Source organism: Rattus rattus, chromosome 1 (genome assembly GCF_011064425.1).
Source record: "Rattus rattus isolate New Zealand chromosome 1, Rrattus_CSIRO_v1, whole genome shotgun sequence".
NCBI lineage: Eukaryota > Metazoa > Chordata > Mammalia > Rodentia > Muridae > Rattus > Rattus rattus.
Genome location: NC_046154.1, coordinates 116,528,952 through 116,534,951, shown reverse-complemented (window position 1 = coordinate 116,534,951; position 6,000 = coordinate 116,528,952). Strand labels below are relative to the sequence as shown.

The window sequence follows — 6,000 nt, the reverse complement described above, 5'->3', positions numbered from 1 at the left end:
GCCATAAACACATTGGCATGGAGGAAAATTTCCTGAGCAGAACATCAATGGTTCAGGCTCAGAAATTAACAATTGCCTAATGATAGCTCATGAAACTGAAAAGCTTCTGAAAGGCAAAGAATATTGTCAACAGACATAAAAGAACCTACAGATTGAGAAAAGATCTTTACCAATTGTATATCAGATAGAGAGCTCATATCTAAAATATGTAAAGCACTCAAGAATTTAGACTCCTAAAAAAAACAAATTACCCATTATAAATGGGGTACAGAGCTAAACAGAATTCTCAATAGATACATCTCAACTGGTTGAGAAGCACTTAAAGAAATGCTCAACATCCTTAATCACCAGAGAAATGCAAATCATAATGGCTCTGAGATTCCACCTTACACAAATCATAATAGCTAAGATCAAAAGCTCAATTGATAGCAGATGTTGGAGAGGATGTGAGGAAAAAGAACACTTCTCCATTGCTGGAGGGATTGCAAGCTGGTACAATTTCTTTGGTAATCAATCTAGTGGTTCCTCAGAATATTGTTCAGTTCTACCTGAATACTCAGCTATACAACCCCTGGGCATATACCCAAAAGATGCTCTACCATATTACAAGGACATTTACTTCATTATGTTCATAGCAGCCTTATTGAAATATCCAGAAATGGCAAACAAGCCAGATGTCCCTCAATGGAAAAATGGATACAGAAAATGTGGTATATCTATAGAATGAAATACTATTCAGCTATTAAAAATGAGAACTTCATGAATTTTGCAGACAAATGGATGGAACTAGAAAATATCATTCTGAGTGAGGTAACACAAACCCTAAAAGACATACAAGGTACGTACTTACTGATAAGTGGATATTAGCCCAAAGGCTCAGAATACCCACGATACAACTCATAGACCATAAGAAGCTTAACAAAAAGGAAGGTCAAAGTGTGGATGCTTCAATCCCACTTAGAACAGGAAGAAAACAAACACTGGAGGCAGATGGAGGAAGGGACCTGGGTGGGTGAGGGAGGGGGGGGAGAGTGTACAGGATCAGGTATGGGAGAAGACAAAAGAGAAGAACCACTAGAGAGGCAGAGCTGCTGTTGCTGCTGCTGCTGCTGCTGCTGCTGCTGCTGCTGCTGCTGCTGCTGCTGCTGCTGCTGCTGCTGCTGATGATGATGATGATGATGATGATGATGATGATGATGATGAAGATGATGATGATGATGATGATGATGATGATGAAGATTGCTATTGTGGTGGTTTGTTGTGGTGTGTAAAGTGATCCTTTGTAAAGTAATGAGACGTTCGATACCCTGACTACAAAGACCAAACTTGCCCTACGGAACTTGATGTCCCTAATCAGAAAGAAGTAGTCTGGTGCTATCAATGTCCCCTTTCCCCTCAAGCCTTCTTTCTCTCTAGTGTTGGAGGTTGGAAGTGTGAAATAGGGGTAGAAAGAAGTGGTAGAAAAAGAAACCCAACAAAGTGGCCAAAAGTCCAGTTACATTGATAAGATCACTGCTGGGTAAAATTGATCATTACTTTTCCTCCAGAAGAATGCCTAAAAAGCCAGAAGACAGCCCTCAACAGCAGTGAACAGTTCCAGAAAGGATGTAAGAATGAGGCAAGAGGAATGTTTGAGGCAGAAAAAGGACAGGAATGGATGCTTTGCAACTCTGACTGACTAGCAATCAATATATATCTTTATAAAGATTTCAAAAACATTCAGGATTTCAAGAGATCCAGATCATATTATTTTGTCATGGGCATACTAGGAAAGTATGCCTAGGGTTAGTGGTTAAGTACAGATAGCTTGGATTTTATTATCAGCAACCCATTATCCCTATTCCTAAAATCTTACAAATCATTTCAGCTTAAGTAAGCTTAATGTAATAGCATGCTCTCAGGCCTGCAGCATTTTGCAGTTTCAAGGTGTCTAGAGAGAAAATAGATAAATTCTGAGTCAGTCCAGGTGTATGACCCTGATTTTTTTTCAGGATCATATATTTGTTACTGTAAATGACTTATTTTTGAATGGACTCGGAGTCAAAGGTAGATGCTCTCAGACTCGGCAAAAACAGCCCAGGTCTCGTGGCAACTGGTCCTAGCACTTTTCTGTGGCTTCCTTCATTCTTGTGGCCAAAAGTTTATTCTGCTGCCTCTTCGTGGTTTTTCTTACTATATTGTTTCTTCAGTTGGTGTTTGTTTTTCAGGGCAGGTGGAGTAACAAGATGCTGAATCTCGGGTGCTTTGGTTTTGGGCTTCTTCTTTGTTTAAGGGCTTTCTGACAACATATTGGCTGACATCATCTTCTTTAGATTGATTAAAAAGCTTTCAGATTCTACTAACTCTAACTCTTTTAGGTCTCAACAGGTAAGGCACAGTAATATTTGTCAGCCCAGGAATATCCTTCTCTCCTCTTTTTCACAATTACCACATTTAGAACACTCAGATTGGCATCCCCAATGCATAAGACAGACTTGCACTTTCTCTGGTACTCCAGAATGCCCCTTACTCACCTGCAGGCACTTTCTGCCATGGGTCATATCGCCTTGCTTCTTGGGAAAACCTTGTTTGTCTTTCCCACCACTGATCTGGACCATATAACCCTTTCACTCATCACCAAGAACATTAGCAGCTACTTCTGTGGTAATGCATTTCTCACAGAATGTATGGTGCTTGCATCCATTGTCCACTTCAGTGAGTTTCTGACAGCCCGTGGCAGGGAAGGAAATACTCAGCTTCATCTTGACACTGAATCACCCCGATTTAAGCAGTATAGTATTAACTTTTTAATGGTCAATTATATTACTTGCAAAATAACCTAGGCCTGAGAACTTTCTCAGGCTAAGCAACCATTGTACATGTTATTCAATGTAATATTTGTATTTATAACCTTATAAGAATTTGTTTAATAGACTTCTTTTGTTGCTAAATTAAATAATAGTACAGTAATCTAGTATAAACCAATCTTTTCAAGAATGACAAAGCCTAATACATTATTCTTTTACATTCTTTTATATTGTTCTTACACCACTTATACATGCAATTATATTATCATAATCATTCTACCTTTTGTTGCTGGGTTCTTAATATGTATGTCATTTTATCTTGTAGGTTGTAATTTAAGAAATTCTAAATAGACTATGAAAGAAATTCTGGGCTCTGATCTGCTGTCATTTCTCCTATTCTGTTGAACTTTATCAGCCATCTCAGAGTTCATAGGATTCTAAATATTTTGTTATCTTTCTGGTTAAAAGAGGTGGCCATTTCAGTCTTCTATCCCCTCCTGGCAAGAGTCTCAGTTATAGTTATCCCCATAGACTCCCTGAAATCTTGCCTGTCCCAGGTCTCCAGCTACTCCCAGACATCCCCCCCCAACAACTGCTATTTTCACCCTGAGTCCTCCCCCATACCCACTGTGCACATGCCTGGTACTCATCCCATTTCCCACTCCTCATTCTCACTCCCACATGGTTCTCACTTTCCATCTCCAATGACAATTTTGTTTGCCCTTCTGAATGTTATTCAAGCATCTTACCCTGGGCCTTCCTTATTACATAGCTTCATTGGGTCGGTGGACTGTAGTATGGTTATCCTATACTTTATTGCTAATGTCTATTTATAAGTAAGTACATAACATGTGTGCCTTTCTAGGTTTGAGTTACCTCATTAAGTATGATATTTTATAGTTCAATCAATTTTCCTGAAAATATCATGATGCCTTTTAAGAGCTGAGTAGTATTCCACTGTACTCATGTACCAGATTTTCTTTATCCATTCTTCAGCTGAGGGACACCAAGGCTATTTCCAATTTCTGGCTTCTATGAACATAGTTGAACATAGTTGAGCATAGTTGAGCAAGTCTCCGTATGGTATGTGGAGTATCTTTTGGCTATATGCCTAGAAGAAGTATAGCTGGGTTTTGAGGAATATAAATAATGGAATATAAAATTTTAAAGTATGGATTATGAATCACTAAATTTCCTCTGTATGCATTGCAATGTTTTCTTTGTCATGTTTAATTTTATTAATTTTGGTCTTAACTCTCTTGCTTTGTCAATTTTGGCTAATCCTTCAAAATACCAACTCTTATTTCATTTGTTCTTTGTGTTTTCTCATTTTTGTTTGATTATTTGCAGCTGTGACTCTTAATGGCCTTTCTCATGTACTTTTCTGGATGTTGTTTCCTGATGTTTTCCCAAAACTTCAGGTGCAACATCAAGTTATTAATACATGTCTCCCTCTAGCATATAATGCAAGCACTTTTACCTCTAGACTTTTCTTTTGGGAGTGCAGGACTACATTTATGTGTCCCAGAAATGGTGGTATATTGATTTTGCAATTTTATTCTATTTTAAGAATTATTGATTTTTATTTTTGATGTGTACCTGCACTCAATTCTCATTCAGAAAGTTGTTATTTAAATTCTGGGTTCTCATGTGGTTTCTGATATTTCTATTGTTGTTGATATATATATATATATATACATATATGTATATATATGTGTGTGTATATATATATATGTATGTATATCTGTTTCTGAATGATCAAGTAGCATTCAGAATTTTAATTCAATTTTGCTAAAAAAATTTTTTTAATTATCTTTTTACAGCCCAGTCATTTTCCCCCTCCAGGTCTACCCTCCTACAGTTTCTCATCACATTTCTCCCCCTCCATCTCCCAGAGAATGTCCCCAGTCCTATCCCACTAGACCTCCCCATTCCCTGGGGCCTCAATTCTCTCAAGGTTATAGTGCATCTTCTCTCACGGAGCCAGACCAGGCAGTCCTCTGCTGTATGTGTATCAGGGCCTCATATCAACTAATGTATGCTGCCTGATTAGTGGCTCAATGTCTGAGAAATCTCAGGAGTCCAGGTTAGTTGAGCCCTCTGGTCTTGCTATGGGGTCTCTCTCCTCCTCAATTTCTTCCAGCCTTTCCCTAATTCAACCACAGTGGTCCCCAGCTTCAGTCCATTGGTTGGGTGTAAGGATCCATGTTTGTCTCAATCAGCTGCTTGTTGAGACTAGATTTTCTTTGTGTCCTAATATGTAGTTGATCTTGGAGAAAGTTTCATATGTTATAGAGAAGAAAGTGCAATCTTTAGTGTTTGAGTGGAATTATCAGTAAATTCCTGTTAGACCCATTTGATTTATGTCTTATTTAGATTCAGAATCTTTCTATTTAGTTTATTTCAGAAAGACCTGTCTATTAGCGAGAGTAGAATATTTAAGTAACCTGTCCTTTGGGTAATCTATGGTTTTAGAACTGAATGCCTGTTTTGACTTTTATGAAATTGTGCCCTCAGGTGTTTCTTACATAAATGTTTGTAATTGAAACATTCTAAAGCCAGGAGATATTGAGAGGTATTAGTTCAGTAAGTGGCAACGTAGATGCCTTAAGGCACTGGAAAATATCAGTTTCTCATTAATTACAAAATTCCATTATACTTTACACATCATGGTTCATGAACAATTTTGTGTTTGTCATATTGCAAACTTTAGATAACAAATATTAATGTGATAGAGCAAAGCACAAATTTAGAAATAAATTATAGGGGTTGGGGATTTAGCTCAGTGGTAGAGCGCTTGCCTAGCAAGCGCAAGACCCTGGGTTTGGTCCCCAGCTCCAGAAAAAAAAATTAGAAATAAATTATAGTAATATTAATATATAATTACATATGTTCTTAGAGGTATAGATAAAATTTTATCGGTTTATTGATGTACTTGCATATTGTATGAGTTACTTATGTTTTCCTGAGAGAATATTTAAAGAGAAGAAGCATTTTTTTTTAGGCTAATGGGTTCTGAAATTTTAGCTTATCATAATGAGGAGGTCTGGGTAAAGTAGAGCAGTACATCTTACAGTAATCAAGAGCAGGAAAAGGAATATGGGAAGGACTAGAGCAAATTTTATAGCCCCAAGGACATTGCTCAGTGACCTACTACTTCCAACTAAGCTACCTCCAATCTTTTCCAAGCTCCTAATAATGCTGTGGTCATAAA

General features: G+C 37.6%; 1 pseudogene; it reads right to left on the bottom strand.

Annotated features, from left to right (window-relative positions):
* Nucleotides 1-2,018: 2,018 nt before the first annotated feature.
* LOC116889027 lies at nucleotides 2,019-2,741 on the bottom strand (annotated as a pseudogene).
* Nucleotides 2,742-6,000: the final 3,259 nt, after the last annotated feature.